This window comes from Jaculus jaculus, chromosome 3 (assembly GCF_020740685.1).
Source record: "Jaculus jaculus isolate mJacJac1 chromosome 3, mJacJac1.mat.Y.cur, whole genome shotgun sequence".
Lineage (NCBI taxonomy): Eukaryota > Metazoa > Chordata > Mammalia > Rodentia > Dipodidae > Jaculus > Jaculus jaculus.
The window spans coordinates 80723128-80729139 of NC_059104.1; positions in this window are offsets into that span (position 1 = coordinate 80723128).

The window sequence follows — 6012 nt, forward strand, 5'->3', positions numbered from 1 at the left end:
TGAAGTGGTCTAGTCTGGTTCATTACTGCCTTGGAAAGGGCAGGAGACTCAGCACCAAAGCTGAAGGTTATTACTAGGTCAGCTAACCTCCAGCACACACAAGACAACTGATGACTTGCCTACATCTTTTCAGACCTTCAGAATGAAGGTATATTCTTTGTGTTCTAACGAGACAGCTGGATCCAGCTCATGCAGGCAACTGTTCATTTGCATAAGTAGACCAGTGGTTCTCAAACCTGCTTCAGTGGGCATCAAGGCCAGGTAGAAGGCTTGGCCCAACATGTTAGGTGAACCCTACCCCAGAGTGTTTGATACAATGGGTTCAAAAGCAGATGAACACAGATGAAAATATGAATTCCTAAACTGTGGTATGGAGGCTGCAGCTTTAGGGACTACACTTTGGGAACCTCAGTGCTGAGGGAAATACCAACTCAGAGGTCCTGATGGTTATGTGGTGCCTCTGGGTACATTGTTCTTGAGAAAAAATATCCTGTGTCACTCTGCATACTTCCCCATCATTACTCTTCCATGCTGACTTTTAAGCCAAAGACACAGGAGCCTCTTAGGATCCCAGGAATCTTCACCCTGTGTGTAGGTGATAGCACCCCAATGACCTCGGCTGCCTGCTCAGTGCCTGACCTCCTCTATATTTCACCCATATCTCACAACTTTTGCTCCAAGCAATTTGCAACTTCTCAATGAGCTGTTTTTTTTTTCCCCAAAATGACGTCTTAGCATGCACTGGAACTCTCCCTGAGAGCCTCTGAAATCCTGTCCCCATATTGCATTGTCTTTGTAGAACCTGCAAAGACCTGTTCATGGCAACTCAGCCCTTGTAACAAATAGGTGGGAAGAAATGACATTCAAGTAATAAGAGTGAAATAACTATGTTTTCATCTTCCTGTTTTTTAATCACCTTAGACTTACTTTTTCCATGCCTCCAGATTTCTCTCAACACATGGGGACATGGACAGACATGAGGTTAAATGGAACCTTGGTATAAATGAGGACTTTAGAACTTTGGGGCACAAGGTAAGGCCAGTGGGATTGCAGCTGATCCCCCATAGCCAGTGTCTAGATAGTGGCAGCCGACAAACAGATGAGGGCTTCTCCATGTCTGTGCAGTCCTTGCAGTGAGTAGGAGGCCAGGCTTACCTAACCTAAGCAAGCATGCACACACGGGTGTGTTGTTGACGACCAGTACAAGCAGAGTTTCATTGCTGCGCCCATTTGCTGAGGCTCATGGATGTTTTTCTCCAGGTCTTCATGTCCTTCCATTTCTCAATCTCACCCAAAGAATCAAAGGCAAGTGTGACCCTCTTTACTGCCCATGTCAGGCCAGCTGTGCCATCCCAACTGCCTGCATCATTACCAGGCACAGCTTTCACCCCGGAGTTCAGCTGGCAGCAGAGATGCTGATGTGCAAAGCAGAATGGAATCCAGCTTGGCTCTCCCTTGCTGTGTGGGCTCAGCAAGGCTCACAGAATACATACTTGTTTGTGTCTGGAAATTCAACAGCTGCAGCTCAGGGACTCAGCAAATAGAGCTGCCGAGGCAGACCACACTGTTGTTGGCCCTGGCCAACTACAGCCAACGTTTTAGCCCAGTAAAGAAGAGGCTACATTTCTTATGCTAGGAGCTTGCATTTTCCAGCAACTGCTCCTGGTAGAAACTGGTACTGGTGCCTTCTCATGGGAGTCCCTAAGACCCTGACTCAGGAGCTAACATGGCCATTAATTTGGAGACTGCAAGAAATATTTCAAAAGCAGTATTGGGCTGGAGAGATTGCTTAGTGGTTAAGGTGTTTGTCTGCAAAGCCAAAGGACCCAGGTTTGATTCCCCAGGACCCATGTAAGCCAGATGCACAAGGTGGTGCATGCATCTGGAGTTTGTTTACAGTAGCTGAAGGCTCTGGAACACCCATACTCCCCCCCCCCACTCTCTGTCAAAAATAAAATAAAATAAGTGGTATATTAGCATCAAGGTTCCTTTCTCATCTTTCATCTTTAAGACAACAAAACCCTAATCTGGGAATAATGACACATACTTACATGTAAACCCAGCACTTGGGATGCTGAAGCATGAGGATCTTGAGTTCAAGGCCAGCGGGGGCTATATAATGAGATCCTGTCTCAAAAATTAAAGATAAGTGAATCTGGGTCTTGGGTTTCTTCTCTGCCCTTTATTCCCCTCTGGCTGACCAGAAGATTTTGTGAATTTGGGGCAGGAATTTCCTAAGCAATCCAAACTTCCAGCTCTATCATGAATCAAACTATCAGCCAGTTGAAGGCCATCCATAGTGCTAGCACAGAAAGCAGAAGCAAGAAGGGACAGCACTCCTGTGACTCGGGGTAAGCACTGGTTTGCTCTCCTTTGGTGGCCCATAGCAGAAGGACAGCACATCTCCCTCTGTAGTCCTCAAGCTAAGATTGGCAGCTTCAGAAAGTTGCACACAACATGAAAGAGACAAGTCATCATGTAAGCAGATAATTCTGTGGTTCATTGTGAGCCATCATTAAAGAAACAAATACTATGGTTTTATTCATCTTACAAAGGAAAATATTATAGGGACTGGGAGTACAACTCGGCAGTAGAATGCATGGTTAGCATGAGTGACACCTTGGGCTTAACCCCCACCATTGAGGGTAGGAAAAAAAGGAAGGAAGAAGAGGAGCAGGAAAGAAAGTAAAGGAAGAAAGAAAGAAAAGAGAAAGAAAGGGGGGGAAGGAAGAGAGAAAAAGAGAAGAGACAACGAGAAAGGAAGAAAGGAAGACAATATTCTTTTTTAACTTTTTTTATTTTTATTTATTTATTTGAGAGAGACAGAGGCAGATGTAGAGAATGAATACACCAGAGCCCTCAGCCACTGCAAATGAACTCCAGATGCACGTGCCATGTTGTGTTCCCATCTGGCTTTACATGGGGAATTGAACCTGGGTTCTTTGGCTTCTCAGGCAAACACCCTAACCACTAAGCCATCTCTCCAGCCTAGAAGACAATATCCTAAACTACATCATCTAACACACCAAAAGAACTATGAGTTGGAGTGTGGAGGAAGCAGTAGCAGTAGTTGAGTTGGGAATCTGTGCTGTGTTTATACCAGTATGGCTCCTTATGGTCCTCTAAGACCTAAACCATAGAATGGCCTTGCTGGCTCATGAAATGTGTTTTTGGTTGGTTTTTTTAATCAGATGGGGAGAGTCTCTGACATTCTATTAAAGAAGAGGTCAGCCTTGCTTAAAATCAAGTGCTAATCAACTGAATAACCCCCTCAAATAGATAAAGGAGTTCTCACAGCCAAGTACTGGGGAGAGAAACATGACACCAATATACAAGTACATTCATAACTACAAAGCCAAGGTTGTGGGGAAGAAAGCCACCTGCTTCTCTTAGAACATACTTACCCTCTGGGCCTTGGGCTCAGGGAGGAGAGACAGGAACATCCTAGCTACTTTTCCACCCGCAAGCTGCCCGCCCAGCCTACCTCTGGCAGATGTACAACTGCCCTAGGAAAGGAGAAAACCAAGAAAGCTTTCCGCAATCCTCACCACTCCTCCCTCCAAACATCTTGTAAGTCTCAGGAGCACTGAGCTTGTCTTTAGCCAAACACAACTTCCTGTTTCTAAGAAAGGGAAGAAAAAATAGTTGAAAAGATTTTTGGACACTAGAGATTTCTAGTTTCTGTAAACGCAAATGAATCAGACACATGTGGAATAAATTTCTCCGGAAGTAACAGACAATGCTATGTGTTCCTCAAAAAAGGAGAAGAGAAAAGCTGGAAAGGGAGGTGCATCAGATGCTGAAAGGAGAGAGAAAAGTCATGCAGATACCGGATCAAAGAGAGGGTCCCAGTGATGACAAGGATCAGTTACACCATTCCCAAGACCACTTCCTGACTTGCTGCTTACTCAGAGCTTCTCCACCTCTGAAGTCATGAATTCAAAGATCCCGCTCCCTGACCACAACTTCCCAACTCTCCAGATACATTTCATTAGCTCCATTACACATCCTTCTTCATCCTCGGGGCCCTCAGGTCCCTGACCACCCCCATATAGATACTTTACCCATCAGCCTCTACTTGTTCTGTGTATCTCTAGCTTTCTCTGGCCAGCTTAGACTCCATGTTTTTGAGTCCTGCCAATATTCTCAACATTCTTTACCCCAATGACTTTCTTTCTGACACCCTAGCCCCAAATTAGCTGATACAGCCCTTCCCAAAGTTGCCAACTTCCCTTGCCTTCATTATTCCAACATGCAAAAGGCTGTTCACTGGAGACCCACTGTGGATATGCAAACAACCTGACAGGAGATTTGTGCCTTCTCCCCCTGATCTTCAAGGGCCAGTAAGGGCTTACCAGACATTGCTGGAGCCCAGACAATTTCCAATGTACACGATCAGCACCAGCCTCAATGACATTCTCTGGTGCTCCCTAGCAAGGCCTCACTCTGGACTCATTCAACTCTCTCCTCAAATTCATTATCATGTTAAGCAGGATCCACACAACTGAAGGCCACAGAGCATAGATAGACCACTGAGAAGCTATGGTGTCCGGTGGAAACCACCCAGTGATCAAAGCAGGAAGTTCCAGCTCTAATTCTCCAGGGGAATGGTCTTACATTCTCTCCACTCTCCAGACTTCCACTCATGAGCCTCCCACATTTTACTGTGACTGGATGAGCTAGTCTCTAGTACTCAGCAGAACCCAGCAATGTGTCCCCTACAGGGGACATGTGCACTGTGAACACATCCAGTGGAGACACGAATCTAGACCATTACAATCCTACCTTATATTGGAATCAGGAAACATAGTACCAAGTATGCCAAGCCCATTAAAAGTTGATGATAAAATCACTCAAATCACTCAAATCCTTTGAAGGGCAGCATGTCAGATTTCACTTCATAGCCCCGCTTCTCTAGGCTATCATTCCTGCTGACCCCTCTGCTCTCTCCAGCACTGACTTGCTCTTATCTGCCAATTGTGCAATTCTAGCTGCTTTTGCTGCTAGATGTAGCTGGCTCTTCAGACCCCAATACTGAAGGAGGGAAAGGAAAAGTACCCACAGAGACAGGATCAGAGACAACACATCTGAAGACAAGAGACTTCCCACATAGCCAACCTTGGCCTCCTGCTAGCCTATCTCTGGTATACTATAATGCTGAAAGGACCTCTCCCTCTTCTCTATATTGAGCTGAATGTCTAAAGGTTCTCTCCTCCTTTTCTAGCCTACAGATGTTCCTAGACCCCAGGAAACAGGACATAATGTAAAAAAGAAAAGCACCTGCCCCACATAACAATAAAACTTATTGAGCTAGAGAGGTGGCTCGGCACTTGCTTGCAAAGCCTGAAGGCCTGGGTTCGACTCCCCAATGCCCACCTAAAGCCAGGTGCACAAACTAGCACATGTCTGGAGTTTATTTTAGGGACACCAGGCCCTGGTGCACCCATTCTCATTCTCTCTCTTTCTCTTTCTCTCTCTCTCTCTCTCCCCTTGCAAATAAAATTTTAAAAATAATAAAACTTATCATGAGAGAATTCTGTTTCTTGTTACCAGTCCTAAAGTTGTGCCTGTAGTTATAGCTGTCCTTTGTAAAGAAAACTCTACCTTTCTCATATGTTTCTGTTACCTGGAAGGGTAAACTTGTCCCTTCTAGATACTATAGCTTTCTATCTCCTCAAACTCCTCAACCCATCTATCAGCCCCTCCCTCCCCTGGCCATTTGGCCTTCCATTAGTGTCTGCAGGGCTGGGTACACTCACTCCTGTCACCTTGCAGCCACCTACCCCCACTCTCTCACACCCCTCCAAAGCATGCACTCTTTTCTCCCTCCAGAGAGTCACATATATTCTTCCATTTCCCAGAATGTTCCTTTTCTCCTTTCCTCTCTACCCACCTCTACACACTTCTGTTTATTCTTCAAGTCCCAGATAAAAGGTCACCACCATCCTCATGTAAATCCTCAGAGTGGGTTAAACACTCCATTGCTCTTCTTTTTTTGTTTTTCCTTTCATG